Source organism: Oryx dammah, unplaced genomic scaffold (assembly GCF_014754425.2).
Source record: "Oryx dammah isolate SB20612 unplaced genomic scaffold, SCBI_Odam_1.1 HiC_scaffold_21, whole genome shotgun sequence".
Lineage (NCBI taxonomy): Eukaryota > Metazoa > Chordata > Mammalia > Artiodactyla > Bovidae > Oryx > Oryx dammah.
In genome coordinates, this window is record NW_024070205.1 from 68,494,652 (window position 1) to 68,514,062 (window position 19,411).

A 19,411-nucleotide genomic window follows, 5' to 3' on the forward strand; every position below is an offset into this window, starting at 1 on the left:
GCTGAGCACTGAAGAATTGATGCTTTTGAACTGTGGTGTTGGAGAAGACTCTTGAGAGTCCCTTGGACTGCAAGGAGATCCAACCAATCCATTCTGAAGGAGATCAGCCCTGGGATTTCTTTGGAAGGAATGATGCTAAAGCTGAAACTCCAGTACTTTGGCCACCTCATGCGAAGAGTTGACTCATTGGAAAAGACTCTGATGCTGGGAGGGATTGGGAACAGGAGGAGAAGGGGACGCCAGAGGATGAGATGGCTGGATGGCATCACTGACTCGATGGATGTGAGTCTGAGTGAACTCCGGGAGTTGGTGATGGACAGGGAGGCCTGGCATGCTGCGATTCATGGGGTCGCAAAGAGTCGGACACGACTGAGCCACTGAACTGAACTGAACTGACATCAATAATTTAATCACTGAACCTGCCAGAAAACAGATAATCAAATATGACAGACCTCAAAAGAGCAAACGATTTGATCTGCCATCAGGCCCACAGAGGAAAATTTCCCAGGTCATACATTCGACAAGCATGGGAACAGGAAGGTTCATAACCTTACTTTCTTTCCCACTCACACAGGCCACCAACAGAAGGAGAAGTGGGATCTAACCACCCAAGAATGGCCAGGTTCCCATGGATCACATCCTTACCCTACCTTGGTCTCACCTGTGGCTTGGGAAACTCACATAAAGACAAGTTTCGAACGATCCCATATTTTTTTCGTTTGGCAGCCACAATTGGTCCCATTACATGTTTCAGGGTTACACGGGAGCCCCATGCTACACATATGGGGCAGGAGCAGATGAATCTTGCTCGGAGCCTTACAAGAAAAGCCAGAGCAAGTATTCCAGAAGTTGACAAAATTCGGAAGAGGGCACCCCAGGGCCTCCAGGAAACCCCTCACTCTCGGGCTTTCAGGACTCTTCATTTAGGGGCCTGTTTTTTTGAGCATCAAAAAGCCTTTTCTGGACAGGGGTGGGGGCAGGGATGTGCAGGTCAATGGTTAAGCTGGCCAGGTGGGGAAGAGGAGGGGAAGAGGGCAGTTTCTTCGGACCCCCCAACAGAGGTAGACAATGGGAGGTAAAGGGTTCAAGATGACAGGCAAGGCCATTTTCTTGGGGGGAGGGTTGTTGGCTGGGGGCTGCTCCCCTGCCCTCCACTCACCGATTAAAAACAAGAGCTCATGATGAGGAAGACTAGGCGCAGAACGAGGACGAAAGCCACGTCTCATCTCAGGATAAGCCCTTCTTGGCCTGGTTTTCCAGCATCTTGCAGAAGACCTCCCGGCGGGCCCTCAGCAGCCATTTGCATTCCAGCCGCTCACGGCAGCGCGCCCGCAAGAAGGCGTCCAAGTCGAACGTGGTGTGGTTGGTTTCCAGCAGAGCCTGACTGTGGCCGTGGGCTGCAGAGCTTGGTGGACCTGTGTGGGGCACGCCTTCGGGTCAGCGGCTGGAGTCTTGGAAGGCTGGACGCCCGGGTCGTGTAGGTCTTCATCACTTGGCAGGCCGCGGGCATACTTCTGATGCAAGGTGGTACTGCCTGGCACCCTGTGAGCCTGGGAGATGCGCGGAAGTGCTCGGCAGACTCAGTGCTTCCCGAGTTGTCCGGGTGGGAAAGGAAGCTCTGCTGGTGGTTAGGCCGCCTTGATTTGGTCCAGGTTGGTCGTAGAGAAAATGCCGAGCAGATCACAGAGCGCCATGAGCAAGTGCAGGCCATCGCTCTGGGTGTAAGCCCTCGCTTCTAGGCCCAGGCGGGATCTTGGGTTTTGTGGAACCGGGCCCTCACCGGCCTGCCACAGCGTCCACAGTAACAGTCGTGACCACCCTCAGACCGTGCCAGACTGCCATCTTGAATCAAACCAGTCAATTCTAAAGGGAATCTCCCATACTTTGGCCACCTGATGCGAAGGGCTGACTCATCAGACAAGACCTTGATGCTGGTGAAGATTGAAGGCAGGAAAAGAAGGTGGTGACGGAGGATGAGATGTTTGGATGGCATTATTGACTCAATGGACGTGCATTTGAGCAAGCTCCAGGAGACAGTGAAGGACCGGGAGGCCTGGTGTAGTGTAGTTCTTCAGGTTGGAGATGGGACATGACTTAGCAACTCATCAACAACAACAAGGATAGATGAATCACGTTTTACACGTAAAGGTAAGAATATCTGGAAGGGGGCAAGGGAGTTATACGGTTTGATACTGTTTTCTTTTATCAAATGTTCTATTTCAATCCCATTGTATACATTGTAATTATCAACTACATTGATAGAGATTGAAAAAAGTATCTCCTTAGATTGCTATGAATTTGGAAGGGATTGGGGGTGGAGGAGTAGCTTTTTCTGTTAAGTTGTGGTGGGGAAAAATATATGCCATATGCTTGAATCCCCCAGCTCATTGAGAGGTTGCTTCTTGAGCTTTTGGAACCCCAGTGAAGAGCTTGGCAATTATATTTATAAACTATAGTGAAATATGGGATGTACTTTGTTTGCTTTTACAATAGCTTCTCAGCTTCTTGAGGAAGTATACATTTTAAATTATTAATTTCTTGGGAACTAGTACAGTAATTAGCACAATGAAGTGAAGTGAAGTGAAAGTTGCTCAGTTATGTCTGACTCTTTGTGACCCCATGTACTCTATAGTCCATGGAATTCTCTAGGCCAGAATACTGGAGTGGGTAGCCTTTCCCTTCTCAAAGAAACACAGTGAAAGTGCCCAGGAAATATTTTTCCTAGAGATTTACTGAGAGCAGCCATAGAATAGTCCCTTCTCTCCAATGAGTAATGGTAACTTCTTATTTTCCCATCTCATCCCATCATCTAATTTCATCTTAAAACACTGGATTTAGATTAGATCTTTCTGGAGGTCCACGCTGTTGCATCTTTCACTCATTCTGGCTGCCTCTGGGTTCTTCACACTTAGAATCTGAGGAAAGCTAGGATAAACAATGAAAAAGCTTTTAGACAATAATCTTGTCTGCACACTGGCAATGAGAAGAAACTCCTCAACACCAAGTTTAATATGACAAATACCAAAGAGGAGACTTTATATTTCAAATCAACCCTGAATATTCATTGGAAGAACTGATTCTGAAGCTGAAGCTCCAATACTTTGGCCACCTGATGCAAAGAGCCGACTCATTAGAAAAGACCCTGATGCTGGGAAAGATTGAGGGCAGGAGGAGGAGGGTGTGGCAGAGGATGAGATGGTTGGATGGCAGCATGGACTCAATGGACATGAATTTGAGCAAACTCCAAGAGATAGTGAAGGACAGGGAAGCCTGGTCTGCTGCAGTTTATGAGGTCGCAGAGGCAGATATGACTTAGTGACTGAACAACAGCAACAAACCTATGCCGGGTGCCCTTCCCTTACCTCGTTACCTCAGGCAAATTCCTTGATTCAATTTTATCTTTCATAAAAATAGGATGTCCGTGGGGAAAGGTGAGGGCTGAGGTCCTAAGTAACATGCTGTGATATTGGAATGTTAAAAATATGTACTTCAGGCAGCGGTTTGACATTTGAAGAGACTATGATGAAAAGCTTGAGAAGGTAGTTGAAATCAATCTAACTCTTCTCCATTTGCTCTGCAGTGAAGAAAACACAGTTCACTTTCCTTTGGTGAAACTATTTTGAAGCAAGCAGTTTGTTAGGAGTGTGAATGAAATTTACCACCAAAGTCTTAAAAAAAAATCTAAAAAAGAAAAACCAAAAAACTCTATCCCAATTTAGCCCTAAGCCATGCAGGCACTGAGGCACAACTATTTTCAGAATAGACATGCATACTGACTTTTTTCTCACAGATCCTCTTGGGAATTAAGCTCTGATTTCTCATTTTTGGATCTCATTTAATCCGGTTGAACACTAGTGTGTAAAAGCACTGAACCCGCTTTATAGTATTGTTCTCACTGGATATGACCCAGGGCAGAGCTTTGTAGATTTTTATACCAATAAGATTGTTTCCATTTGGGTGCCCATAGAAACAGATTTTGAGACAGCTTTCTAGAGTAAAATAATTATTTGAGAAATGTAGGAAACACAAGAAAGGAAATGGGAAGAGAGACGGAGAAAGAAAGACAGCCAATAGGAAGTTCATTATCAAATTAATTACTACCAATGTCCACTGACACATAGTCCCAGGGGAGACCTGGGAAATGGTGTGAAATATACACCTCAGAGATTGCCCACTTCAGGGATGAGGAGTATATATCTGCCGCACGTCTGTATTAGTCAGCTCAGGTGAGTGAAATTCACCATGACAAAAATACCACAGATTGGGTGTTTTAAACACTGAGTATTTTTTCTTTCTTTCTTTCTTATTAGGATATATTTGCTTTACAACATTGTGTTAGTTTCTGTTCCCTTCCTACTCATCTAGGCCATCACAGAGCGTGGAGCTGAACTCCCTGTGCTATATAGCATCTTCCCACTAGCTATCTGTTCTACACATAGTAGTGTGTATGTGTGAGTCCTCTTCTCCCAGTCTGTCCTTCCCACCACCCCATGTCCACATGTCTATTCTCTACATCTGCATCTCTATTCCTGCTCTGAAAAAAGATCATCTATATCATTTTCCTACATTCCACATATATGCATTAATAGTAACATAAGACATATTGCTTCTAATTTTGGAGACTGGGAAATCCAAGGTCAAGGTGCTGGACAGCTCATTTCCCCAGTGAGGGTCTTATTCCTGGCTTGCAGGTGGCTGCTTTCTCCCTGAGTCCTTACATACAGAGAGCATACTGAGGAAGCAAACTGTGTGGTGTCTGTCCTTATAAGGTCACTAATCCCATCATGAGGCCCCCATCGTCATGACATGATCTAAACCTACTTACCTCCCAAAGGCTCCATCTCTAAATATTGTCGCATTGGTGCTTAAGGCTTCAACATATGAACTGGGTAGGGGGTACTCTACAGTCCGTAGTAATACCTCTAACTTTCTGTGTCTTTCATCTCTATGTACCTATTCCCTTCCACATGTTCCCCGCCTCTCTCTGTCCCTCTTTCTACCTTTCTCTAGGGAGCTGAGTATTAGATGCTCACTTCCATCAGTCATGGGTAGTTTTAGGGGGTTGGTTCCAAGAACTTCTGGCCTACTGTGTGCTTAGAGAGACTCAGTAGCTTCAGGGAAAAGCCCTCAGGCAGTGAAATTCAGACAGGTCTTTGAAAGCTGGCTCATAGACACTGAGGGCACCAGCATAAGTTTTTGCAGCTGGGGACCTATTCTTCATCTACTGTAGTAACTGGGTTCTGAGATGGCTTTCCTATACTACTTGAAAGTGTGAGTCTTTTTAAAAGTTTTATGTTTTAAGGTACAAATAAGTGTAAAATGTGCATTTTCCCCATAATATATTTGGAATTAGTTATACATTTCAAATTATGTTTAAAATAACTTAACAGTTGAATAACTTAACCTTTCCCTCTAACAAAAACCTTTGAATGAAAGAGGATGTCTTAGCCTGGTTTCCTCTGAAGGCAGAGGCTAAGACAAGTCTTGCATACAAGTAGTTTTGTTGTTGTTCAGTCACTAAGTCGTCTCTGACTCTTTTTGACCCCGTGAACTACAGCACACCAGGCTTCCCTGTTGTTCACCATCTCCCAGAGTTTGCTCAAATTCTTTTTAGTGTTGGTGATGCTCTGTAACTATCTCATCCTCTGCCACCTTCTCCTTTTGGCTTCAATCTTTCCCAGCATCAAGGCCTTTTCCCCTTCATGGATCACAGCCTTGTCATGGTGAAGGGGATTGTGTAACTCAGTGAAGCTCTGAGCCATGTGGTGCAGGGCCACCCAAGATGGACAGTGATAGTGAGTGAAGAGTTCTGACAAAACATGGTCCACTGGAAGAGGGAATGGCAAACCACTCCAGTATTCTTGCTGTGAGAACCCCATGAACAGTTTGAAAAGGCAAGTAGTTTATTTGGAGACTAATTGCAGGAGCCAGAAGGCAAGATGACGGGTGTGAAATAAAGAAGGAGGGAATGCTCAATAAGGATGATTTGCCAAGCTGGCTACTGCTGTAGCTTGACTAGTGCTTGATGTTGCTGGAATCTTCTGAGGAGCCTTTAAAATGCCTCTCCAAACTGTCTAACTGGGGACCAGTTTATGAAAGAACCATTGCATACATGTTTGAAATGTTTGAACCACCCTTGTATGTACCATGGATTGTTTTTGAGTGATGAAATCTTAGGCTGCAGCATGTGCTTAAGGAGTCACATAGGTTTCCTGCTTCTCTCCCATGGAGAATCAGCCTTGAGGTTGGGCTTGACTGGGAAATTTCTCTTTGCAGAGGCAGGTTGGGTAGAGACTTACAGAATAAAAATTTCAGGTTAGAATAGAAAACATATCTAGTAGCTGGTTACAGGCTTTTTTGAGGGGGGGATTGCATTGTAGAGGGCAGAAACATGTCCTTAGGAAACAGTGTGAGAGAACTTACTTTGCTTCTGAATTCTGAGTGATAGTAGATGTCTAGCCTGTGTTAATGCTGTCATATGAAAAATTGGCCCCAACACACATGTACATAAGAAAAGAACTGCATAGGGTCTGGAAAAAATGGGCAGTAAAAGAAAAAGATGTAAGAGGCTAGTGAAGTGAAGTGAAGTTGCTCAGTCGTGTCCGACTCTTTGCGACCCCATGGACTGTAGCCTTCCAGGCTCCTCTGTCCATGGGATTTTCCAGGCAATAGTACTGGAGTGGATTGCCATTTCCTTCTCCCGGGGATCTTCCCAACCCAGGGATTGAGCCCGGGTCTCCCGCATTGTAGACAGACGCTTTACCATCTGAGCCACCAGGGTAAGAGGCTAGGGGCTTTGTTAATTATTAGTAAGAGGATTCATTACTAAGGGGATTGGAAAGGACTCTGATGCTGGGAAGGATTGAAGGCAGGAGAAGGGGATGACAGAGGATGAGATGGTTGGATGGTATCACCGACTCGATGGACATGAATTTGAGTAAGGATTGGGAGTTGGTGATGGACAGGGAAGCCTGGTGTGCTGCAATCCATGGGGTCACAAAGAATCGGACACAACTGAGTGACTGAATTGTCTGACTGACTGAACGGGATACAATATTCGAACCTCATTATTTATTTATAGTTTTTTTTTGTAATTATACCAATGCATAAATAGTTACCTCTTTAATTTCAGTACCATAATGTCGAGTTCAGTTATTCTCAACCACTTTCATTTTTTCCCGCTAAATTCCCAAGACAAAAAATAGCTCTCAACACAAAAATATAGATATCTGGACTAAATTGAACTTAGATGACAATTTCAGTCAAGATTCTGGAGCTCAGAATGGGCAAACCAGGTAAGCCATGCCATTTTTAGAATGTTGTTTTAATAAGGCTTATTCCTGTCTGGGTTGACTGCATTTTACATATGCAATCACCCAGCTGTGAGTATGAAGAGTTATTGCCATGACAACTAGGAGTGACTGACTTGCCTTTCAAAAATGGTAACGATTCAGCATGTTTGTAGATGATACCTGTGGTTGTCAGTGACTTTCTAGAAGGTCATACAGTTTTGGCAAATGGTTGCTAGTGGTGTGGAAAGGGAGAAACATGAATTAAGTTGTACTCATCATGCCTCTTCATGAGCCAAATAGGGGAACCTCAGGCTAGTCTACTGGGGCTTCAGTTTCTTCATCCACTTGGTAGGAAGCTACAGGCTAGATTATATAGACTGTAAGGTTGTTCACAATTTCAAATTTCTCTAATTCTAATAGATTTATATATTATAATAAGCTTCTGGAACAAGGTAATCACTCAATAATCATGCCATCACTTTCAAACATTTTGTGAATTCTCTTTTTGTCTTTCCTTCAGAATGGACAGCATACTCTTTGGATTAAAAAAGAACAACTCAAAACTCTTGGAGGTTAAAAATCCATTCTAAATTTTTTTTGAGCAACTGCAGCTTTATCAGGATGCAAGCATATATAATTTGTCAAGGTAATCGACTTGAATGGTTCAACTCATTTGATACACATGTGTGGACTGGAATTTTTTAAACATAAAAGCCTGTACTTTGCAGTTGATGATTCTGATTATTGATCACAATAGAAATATGAACTGACTCTGTGAATTTGCTCTTTGTCCCACCTGGCTATGAGTAGTGGCTGGCAATTCATTTTAGCTATCATTTATATAATAGCTATCTAACTCCTGATTTCTGTGTAATATAAAGCAACATTTCATAATGAATAATTTTGTCTGTTCATGTTCAAGTGTCTTATCTCTTCCATCAGTTGAAAAGGTGGCTATGATGGTACAATGGCTGTTGTTAGATGGTCTCTTTATTCTAAAAAGTAGATGGACCCACATTTAGACGATTTGCTTCTCAAAGGACTTTGAGAGAGTCTTTTGAGCATGACACTTGGACATAACACTTAGTCATTGTCCTGTCACAGTCCCTCATTCTCCAGCTTCGAATTTGGCCCTATGGGTAACTGGAGTCACCATTTTCTTGGAGGAAAGGTACACAGTACCAACCTGTGTTTCTTGACACAGAGACCCAAATTTGTATGGACTTGGTCCTTTTGATCCATACTTCTGTGGTCTTTTTGTTTTTTAAAGCTGTGCTGGGTCTTTGTTTCTGTGCAAGCTTTTCTCTCGTTGTGGCCAGTGGGGGCTAAGCTCCAGTTGAGGTGCGAGGTCTTCTCATTGTGGCGGCTTCTCTTGTTGCAGATCATGGGCTCTAGGTTGCAGCACGTGGGTTCAGTAGTTGTGCACCCAGGCTCTTGAGCACAGGCTCAGTGGTTGTGGTGCTATTGAGCAGTGGGATTAGTTGCTTGGAGACATGTGGGATCTTCCCGGCCCAGGGATTGAACCTGTGTCTTCTACATTGGCAGGTGAATTCTTTACCACTGAGCCACCAGGAAAGCCCTATAGTCGTCTTTGTTCACTCTTTCATCTTTATCATTTTTCTTCTTTATATTTTCTGTCATTCCCTTAATCTAATACAATTCATCAGATTTTCTGACATTTCCCTTTGTATTCCCTTAAATATGCCTAGACTCTCATCTAAATTCACATACTTATCTTTGTTTATGATTTTACTTATAAACTCATGCCTTTATGCCCATGGCAGGCTTCAGGAGCATGCAATTTGTGCATTTACATGGGCCCCATGTTCACATAGCCTCATGCTTGGTTTAATGATCTCCTGTTGCCATCTTGAAGTTTTTAATAAACTTGGAACAAGGATCTCTGTCTGTTCTTTTTGCCTTGGGCTTCACAGATTATACAGCTACTCCTGATTGTAGCTCTTTTGCTCCCTTCTAGCTGGGTAAGTGGTTTCTCTTTTAGTTTCTCTCTTTCTTTTTCATTCCTCATCATATTTTTTCATTTATTGACTTCCTGTGGTATGTCTTTTTGACTGCTATATAAATATAGCCACATTTAGCTCTGTTTATTTCTTATATGCTTTAGGACTATTTAGCATTATATAAAAATTGTATGTGGTTGACTTTTGATGAGCCACTCTGACTAAGGGAGAAGGGAATGAGAGGATCAATAAAGACTGCAGTTCATACAGGCAGTAATCACTTTAGGATTCACCTTCTGGAAATTTACCTTTTTATTCATGTTTGCCCTGGTTAATTGGTTTGCACTTCTTGAATACACAATAAGTGGTGGTTGGGGGAGCCTTCTAAGTGGCACAGGCTAGCTAGCCTGAGGTTAAATATCTCTGCTAAAAAAGGAGATTGATTGTCCTTGTGTTGTGTGTTCTTAGATATATATGCAAAAGGATTTTTTGCATGTGCTTTGCACAGGTTTACCTGAGGAAGTTAGTAGGGTGTAAAGACTTTTCTAATCATATTCAGACACCTTTTTTGGTTTCAACAAACCAAATGGCCTACTCTTATCTTTTTACCTAGTGGCAGTCCAAGTCACTTTACTTTGTGATGCCATCTGCCCGGAAGCATTTAATAATTATGAAGTCTGATGTGTAACCAGGGTGACCCAGCTGCCCATGTATTTTATTTTGCCTTTTTTTTTTTTTTAAAAGAAAACCTTTTTATATTACCTATTAGGTGTCAGTCACTGTTCTAAGCACTTTAAGAGTACAGACTCATTTAATCTATGAAATAGGTGCTGCTTTTCTTTTTATTGGGGTATAGTTGCTTTACAATGTTGTGGTTTTTTTTTTTTTTTTTTTCTGCTGTACAATGAAGTGAATCAGCTCTATGTATACATATATCACCTCCCTCTTGGACCTCCTTCTCACCCCCACCCCTCATCCCACCTCTCCAGGTCATCAGAGAGCGCCGAGCTGAGCTCCGTGTGCGATACGGCAGCTTCCCACTGGCTCTTTGTTTTACACGTGGTAGTGTATATGTGTCATTCCCAGTACACTGTGTCCACATACTCATTCTCTATGTCTGTGCCTCTCTTCCTGCCCTGCAAATAGGTTCATCTGTACTATGAAATAGGTACTGTTAATTATCCCCATCTTCTAATTGAAGAAATTGAGGCACAAAGAAATTATATAATTTTCCCAGAGACACAGTCATTAAGTGCTAACACAGGGATTTGAACCTAGACAGTCTAACAGAAGCCCATGTCCCATGCTGCACGTGTGTTTAGTCACTCAGTCATGTCCAGCTGTTTGTGCCCCAGGTCTCCAGAATTGCAGAGACCTCTTCACTGTTTGAACCACCATCCTTATGCATTCTAGCATATGACCTCTTTAATTTCATTTATCTAAACCCTTATAGAGTTGGAAACTGAGATGGAGTAAAGCCTTATCATAGTAAAGAACTTCCTAAATGTCTCTATTTCTTTAAGCTTTCTTGGGTTTGCAATACATAATATCAAGTAAATTTACAGTGCATGCCTGATCAGTCATGTCCATCTCTTTGCGACCCCATCGACTGTAGCTCACCAGGCTCCTCTGTCCATGAGATTCTCCAGGCAAGAATACTGGAGTGGGTTGCCATTTCTTACTCCAGGGGATCTTCCCAATCCAGGGATTGAACCCTCCTCTCTTGTGTCTCCTGCATTGGCACATGGATTCTTTACCAACTGTGCCACCTGGGAAGACAATATCAAGTAAGTGAATACGTTAAAACACACACACACCAAAACACACACACACACACACCAAAACACACACACACACACAAAAACCAACAGGCAAGCCTAGATATTAAAACTGTATGTGACTCTGAAGTGAAAGTACCTGCGCTGCTCTCCTGGATCTTCCTGAGATGAATACTTGACAGTATATTCTTGAGAACACACGTTAAAGTGATGCTTTGCTAACTGTCACCCTCCCTTTTGGAAATCTACGATCACAGCTGGTAACTTTGCTGACATCTTTTGTCTGCTGCCATCCTTTCCCTTTTGGCTAAACATTACAGAGTGTGGAGCTAGGGAGCCAATCCTGTGCTGCCTCTGAGTCAACAGCTCTCAGTGAGGGTCCCATTAGGCGCTGGAGCGCTGCATTTCTCAGTCCTGTCTGGGCTTGGCGCATTCCCTGATGAAAAAGGGCTTCCTTAGTGGCTCAGGGGCTTTCCTGGTGGCTCAGTGGTAAAGAATCCACCAGCAATGCCTGAGACGCTGGTTTGATCCTTGGGTCAGGATGGTTCCCTGGAGAAGAGAATGGCAACCCACACCAGTATTCTTGCCTGGAGAATTCCAAGGACATAGGAGCCTGGTGGGCTACAGTCTATGGGATCGTAAAGAGTTGGACACGACTGAGTGACTTTCACTTTCCAGCATCTTCTATACACACCTTTCAGGGTCATCACACTTGCCCTTGTTTAGACAGACAATAGCAGGGAAAAGAGCATGGAATCTCATGAGTGGAAATTTTATGGGCCTGGCCTGGAGATAGTGTACAGTGCTTTTGTTCAAATACTGTTGGCTACATACAGTGTGTCTAGAAAATGTGGTCTAGCTCTCTTAGGAAGAAGAGGAAACTGAATTGATGAGCAGTTATCCAATAGTTCTCGAATTTTAGAGGACATCAGAATCATCGGAAGGACTTTGAAAACCCAGATTGCTGGGCCTCAGTCCCAGAGGTTCTGATTCAGTAGTTGTGGATCAGACTCCAGAATACTCATCTCTTTTTAAAAAAAATTTATTTTGTATTGGGATACAGCCGATTGACAGTGTTGTGATAGTTTCAGGTGGACAGTGAGGAGACTCAAGCCATATGTATGCATGTATCCATTCTCCGCCAAACTCCCTTCCATCCAGGCTGCCACATAACTTTGAGCAGAATTCCATGAGCTATACAGTAGGTCCGTGTTGGTTATCCATTCTAAATATAGCAGTGTGTATGTGTTCACCCCCAAATGCCTAACTATCCCTTCCCCACATCCTTCCTGTCGACAACCATAAGTTCTTTCTCTAGGTCTGTGAGTCTGTGTTTTGTAAATAAGTTCATTTGCAACATTTCTGTTTAGATTCCACATATAAGGGATGTCATGTGATATATCTCCTGTGCCTGACATTTCACTCGGTATGATCATCTCTAGGTCCACCCATGTTGCTGCAAATGGCAGTATTTCAGAATGTCCACTTCTGATCTCCCCAGGAGACACTGATGCTGGTGATTCAGGGACAAAACGTTGAAACCACAGTGTCTTTGCTATACTGTTAACCACATAACATGTGAATTCTTCTTAAGGACTTCAGTCTGTATCTGAGGCAGAGGAGAAAAGGGCAGCTGGACTGAAGAGCTGGAAACTTGACTTGAGAGGAATTTAGAACTCCCGGGCACAGAGTCTGAACTTGATTAAGCTGTGTGACCCCGGCAAATAACTTCACTTCTCTGAACCTACGTTTCCTGTTTGTGAAATGGGGAACGATGACAATACCATTTCTGCTTAAAGCAAGGGGTTGTTGAGATCAACTGAGATAAACAATTATCTTCAAAGAGACATCTGAATTCCCCTTTGGGCAAGGACTTGCTCTCTCTTCTGTAAGGAAAATATCTGGACAATTTGCTTGAGGACAGAGAATGAGTGCAAGTGCTGAAAGAAGACAGAAGGAAGTAAAACTGCTCTGAAAGAGAAATGACTGAGAATCTGGAAGAAATTGCCCACAAAAAGCTGCAGCTTGCCAAAGCACTTTTCAGCTCATAGATATCTACTATTCGGTTGTCAGTTGTTTGCAGTTCTGGATGTAAAGCTTCTTTGTCTCCCTGAACTTTCAGTAGAAGTGTACTTGTTTTGTTGGTGGAATTTAGTGAGAGTAAAATGAGTTATATAAAAATGAGTTATATGTCTGCTTCAATTCAAAGCAGAGACAAGAGGGATGCCTGGGGCAAGAAGTGAAAGTGAAGAAAGAACTCATGGAAGGAAGCGTGTGCTCAGAGCCAGAAGTGTTCCTGGAAACCAAAGCCTCTGAAAACGTGGCAGAGGGGCAACCTGTCGATTTCATGACATTAACAGAGTCAGGAATTTTTGTAGGAGGAGCCCGACAAGAATGCTGCAAATATCTTGACTCATGATGCTTAGACAAACCAAAGGACGTCCGAAACAATGACGCTTATAGTGGTATCGCTTAAATTACATTTTGGGATAGCTTCTTATTCACTCGTATATCATTTACATGACAGTGCTCTTCTTTATACTTTCATTGGGCTTTTACGTTTTTATTATTTTAAGTTTAGGAGTGGATGCATTTCCTAAAAACGACCAAATCACTCAAACAAAACAGATTGAATTTCAAGGTTAGGAAGTTTTTCTAATAATAATTTATGGTCTAGGTATAATGTGATGAAGTAAGGGATTGTGCATATAGGTACCAACCTCCAACTGTTTTTGCCAAAAATTGGATCAAAAATGGGGAAACATATTTTTAGGCTCAGTCAGAAATTCTCTTGCTGCTGCTCAGACTCTCAGTCATGTTTGACTCTTTGTGACGCCATGGACTGTAGCCTGCCAGGTTCCTCTGTCCATGGGATTTCCCAGGCAAGAATACTGGATTGGTGTGCCATTTCCTCTTCCAGGTGGTCTTTCCAACCCAGGGATCGAAACCATGTCTCCTGCATTGGCGGGCAAGTTCTTTACCACTGATGTACGTGGGAGGCCCAGAAGTACTCTTAGAATGCATTAATTATTATTTCTGGAGAATGTCTTCTTACATATACTCAGGTATTCTTCAGGAAATTGGTTTCTCTTGGAGAGATTCCATCTCATGTAAGATTCTGTTTCCTGTGCATTTTTTTCTGAAATTATAAGAATCCTCTCTTCCGTAATTTCTGAGATATTTGAACACCTTTATTTTCATGGTGTAATTTAGCTAAGAGTAGAAACTATAAAGAATTGATGCTTTTGAACTGTGGTTTTGGAGAAGACTCTTGAGAGTCCCTTGGACTGCAAGGAGATCCAGCCAGTCCATCCTAAAGGAAATCAGTCCTGAATATTCATTGGAAGGACTAATGCTGAAGCTGAAGCTCCAATACTTTGCAAAGAACTGAGTCATTGGAAAAGACCCTGATGCTGGGAAAGATTGAAGGCAGGAGGACAAGGGGATGACAGAGGATGAGATGGTTGGTGGCATCACCGACTCAGTGGATGTGAGTTTGAGCAAGCTCTGGGAGTTGGTGATGAAGCCTGGCATGCTGCAGTCCATGAGATTGCAAAGAGTGGGACACAACTGAGTGACTGAACTGGAAACTATCCATTTTCACCTTTGAGTGTATTTTTCTTCAAGTCTCTGCCTTTTAGAGTATTTACAAAGCTCTGAAAACGATAGGCATACCCATGATGAGGAGAGTAATCTCTTTGTTGGGCTGTTTCTGGGCTAGTAGTGATTAGCCCTATTTTCCCTGAATATTTAAGGTTCTCAAAACTGCTCATCTGTGCCATGGATAGGCAAAAAATCTGGGTGAGCTGTTGCTACTTTACATTTCTTTTTTTGCCAAAAGAAGAAGTCACAAACTATGAAGTGAAAGAAGCCTTAGGTTAGACTTTAAAAAATTTTCCCCTTTATGAAATAACCCCAAACAGAAGCCAAATAGTTGAGATTAAGGAGGAATTTGATGCATATCAGTGAGGCTGACAGCTCACATTTTCTCACAAAACTCTTAAGAATTTTCCTCCGCAGACCCCTCCACACTCAGTGATAAATAGTAAATGCCAGAAAGAAAACAAGATCCCATTATTCATAACTATCTGTGTTGGTGTCTGGGTGAGCAGGGCGGGGTGTGTGGGATGGGGGGATGGGGGAGGGGAGGACAGCTTCTACCGTAGAGAAGATAAAGACAGACAGATAACAACTCACATGTACTGAAATGAAAATTCAGGTTTCTGTCTCTTTAAGGTAGTACAAAATCACAGGATTTGTGCCTAATCTCATTTTTACTATGTAGAAAATAGGCCCCAGAATTAGAAAGAGATATATTTTTAATGCTTAGATAAGATATCCAGGCACTTTCTAAGAAAGTGTGGATGAAAGCAGACTTTGCTTGCTCAGTTGCCCTTAATCCCTGTTTCCTTCCCATTTGAGTGGGCGAGTGGACCCAGTGGAATCCCATCCCTGTATTGACTGAGCTTGCTAATGTAGGAAGGTGTCTTTTCCTGGCTAGGGTACTAGGGAAAATTATATTTGCTTATCTATCACAAATGGAAATCACCTGGGGAGTATAAAGAGTATTTTCCATTCTGCTACCATTATTTCAGAAGCAATCAAATGCCGAGGAATGAAAGTCAAACACAGAGAAAAATACTGATAGATTGGGCCATCTGCACAGCTCTCTGGGACCGTAATTATTTCAGTGTTCAAGAGGAAAATGTACATTTGAAAGATGGTAAATTCCATCCTATGCAATCAATCATTCATCTCTTATAGCAACAATAATTGTGGCGGAGGTGGTAGTTCAGACTTTAATGATGTAGTCATCCCTGTTTGTTTGTTTGCTGCTGCTGCTAGGTTGCTTCAGTCGTGTCCAACTCTGTGCGATCCCAGAGACGGCAGCCCACCAGGCTCCCCCATCCCTGGGATTCTCCAGGCAAGAACACTGGAGTGGGTTGCCATTTCCTTCTCCAGTGCATGAAAGTGACAAGTGAAAGTGAAGTCGCTCAGTCACGTCCAACTCTCAGTGACCCCATGGACTGCAGCCTACCAGGCTCCTCCACCCATGGATTGTCCAGGCAAGAGTACTGGAGTGGGTTGCCATTGCCTTCTCCGTTGTTTGTTTGAAAGGCTACCAAATCTTACATAGCATGTGGCCATTCCTGCCAATTAGAATATTGCTCCTAGATGAGTTTCAGTTATTGGTAGTCAGTACCAATCACCTGAGAGTGATGAGGTCAAAATAAGTCCTGCAGCCACAAAGAGTGAGATGCTTGTCTTTGTCTTTCTTCTAGAACATTTTGTCCTTTCATTGCCAGATTTTAAAAATAGGTTATCTGTTTTCATTTGTGCATTTTTTTGTACCTTTGTAATCTGAAGGTGATTTTACTAATACAGTAAATCTTGGTCGACCGATACTTTAAGAAGATGCTTTTTCTGGGTAAACTAAAAGCTTGACATGGCTCTTCCTGATGTTCTTAAATATTTTATTAGCAGTGTCTCTCCTCCACCCCCTTCCTATTCATAGTCTCCTTCAGTTTAATGATATAAAGCAGGTGGTACAGTTGTCAAAACTGGATTTCCATTAGAAACACTCACTGAGAATGTGGTGTGTTTTCTTCCTTAGTTTTCTCATTATTAAGTGTCTCAGGCTCAAAAGGCCCATATGGCTGTTTGGAACAATGTATATCCTGTTTGAAACCAATAATCTGAGCGTTTTCAAGCCTTGAAAATCAGACAGACACAATAATTTTTATATTGTTTTTTAAAGAGGATTTCAGAATGTGAATTTTGGGTTTCTCTGTTTCTTCTTGATTCTGAAAAAAGCCCTGTCACCAGCACCACTTCCCCTGTGCTTCTCTTCTGATGCTCGATGGAAGTGTTCAGGTGAGGAAAGACAGTCCTGCAGGGAGGCTGAGGCAGATTTACACCTCAGTCCTGATGTCTGGGAAAATCTGTTCAGTCACTGACAACTCCTTTAATTATTAATGGTTCAGAAACTTTATCATTCTTAACTTTCATTTGCAACACTTTCTCTCAGATGATTGAGGCTAGATGTTAAAATTGCTACTTAGAGGAGGAAACTGGAAATAGCTTTCCCTGCTCTTTGTTTCTTGACAAGAGAGAATGAAAGGGAAAGGAAAAAGTGTCCTAAAGGACACTTTAGGATCCCCTGCTTTAGAGTGAGACACAAGGGAAGTCCGTGGTGTCCAGTGGTTAAGAACCCACCTTCCAGTGTTGGGGACTTGGGTTAGATCCTTGGTAGGGGAACTAAGATCCTACATGCCCCAGGGCAGATAAGCTCATGTATGGCAAGAAAGATTCTATGTGCTGCAACTAAGACCCCATGCAGCCTAATAAATAAATAAATAAATAAATAAATAAATAAATAAAGAATGGGGAAGTAGGAGAGCATTCATAGGAGTGAGAAGAGATCTGTTCCCTGCTATATGTGAGATGACCTAACAATTCCTATTCTCCCCTTTTTCAAACCTTTCATTGAAACATAATATGCATACAGAAAGGGCCACATACCCTAAGTACGTAGCTGGAGGCATTTTCACAAGTTATTACACCATGCAGTCAACAACAAGACAAAACCACCCCCAACAGCACCTGGAAGCCTCCTTGAATTTCTCCCTTGTTACTGCTCATCACTCCCAAGGGGGACCACCATCCTAACCTCTAACAGCTCAGATCTGCCCTGCCTGCTTTTTGTTGCTTAATAGAAGTGGAACAAAACATTGTGCCTTGCATTGCCTGTCTTCCTTTATGCCACACTGTGTCTGAGAGATTCATCCATGTGGCTGCATGTAGTTTGAGATCACTCATCAGTCCACTGCGTCTTAACTCTCTGAAGTTGATATTTTACTTGTGGGAGTTGTTAAGAGTGCAGAAGCAGGAACTAGGGTGTTTGTGTTGAAAACCGAGTTTCTCTATTAGGTGTATCACCTTGGGTAAGTTCCTCAAGGTTTCATTGACATAATATCCTTATCTGTAAAATGGTGATAATAACAATATTTTCCTTATGGGGTATGTCCTTGTGTTGTGCTTAGTTGCTCAGTCATGTCCAACTCTTTGAGACCCCATGGACTGTAACCCGCCAGGCTCCTCTGTCCATGGAATTCTCCAGGCAAGAATACTGGAGTGGGTTGCCATACCCTCCTCTAGGGGATCTTCCAACCCAGGGATCTAACCCAGGTCTTCCACACTGCAGGTGGATTCATAACCATCTGAGCCACCAGGGAAGCCCAAGAATAATGGAGTGGGTAGCCTATCCCTCCTCCAGGAGACCTTCCTGACTCAGGAATCCAAACCGGGGTATCCTGCATTGCAGGCGAGCTACCTGGGAAGGAGCCAAGCTACCTGGGAAGCCCAGGGTATGTCCTTAAAGAGAAATATATTAACTTTGCATGAATACATGTAAAACATTTAGAAGAGTGCCTAGTATATGGACAGCTCTATGTCCATAAGAGTAAGCTACTACGAATTCTCTCTCACTTGATTTTCTTCCTTTTATGTTGATTCAGCTGCTGAGCACAGATGGGAGGGAGATAATGTATGCTAACTGATCAAAAGTGGGGAAGAAGGGCTTTGACAGAAATAAAAGAGGTTCTTGATTTCATCTGCCTTTTGCTCCCACTCGGTCAGTTTTAGACTTAAGTGTGTGGGTGCGTGTTAGCTTGCTTCAGTCGTGTCCAACTCTTTGCAACCCTATGGACTGAGCCTGCTAAGCTTGTTTGTCCATGGGATTCTCCAGGCAAGAATACTGGAGTGGGTTGCCTTGCCCTTTTCCAGGGGATCTTCCCAACCCAGTGATGCAACCTGTGTCTCCTGCAGCTTCTGCATTGCAGGCAGATTCTTTACTGCTGAGCTAACAGGGAAGCCCTAGACTTAAGTACTTACAAATTTTCAGTGATTTACTGTTTGTGGAACATCTTAGTTGATCACTGGAAATCTCATCAATACATTTAGTATATAGTGATAAAAATTTAATTTGCTACAAAAGCTAAAATTAATAAAATGATACAAAGAGATGGTAGCTGTAAGAAACTCCATTCTTTTATGTTTTAATCTTCTGTCCTGCATCCAGCAGCTCAGGAATTATGCTCCATTTTCCTCCCACATGTGGCTTCGGAGGTACCTAAAGCTTTGGCAGAGAGAGTCTGGGAAAGAGTATGGCCTTCTGGTCATCACTTTTCAGAATTTATACCACTGTTTATGCTCAGGGTCTCTGGGCTAGAGTTGGTTACATGGCACAAGTTAATTGCAAGAGAGGCTAGAAAATGTAGCCTTTTGGAGCACTTTGAGAAGACGGTGCACAGAAGTTGACCTAGTCCATCTGTTTTGCTTTGTCCTTCATGTTCCTGTTCATGGGAGTGGGCAAGAAGGG

The 19,411-nt window shown here is 42.8% G+C and overlaps 1 pseudogene; it reads right to left on the minus strand.

The window, feature by feature from the left end:
* Positions 1–1,162: 1,162 nt before the first annotated feature.
* On the minus strand, positions 1,163–4,859 carry LOC120879865 (annotated as a pseudogene).
* Positions 4,860–19,411: the final 14,552 nt, after the last annotated feature.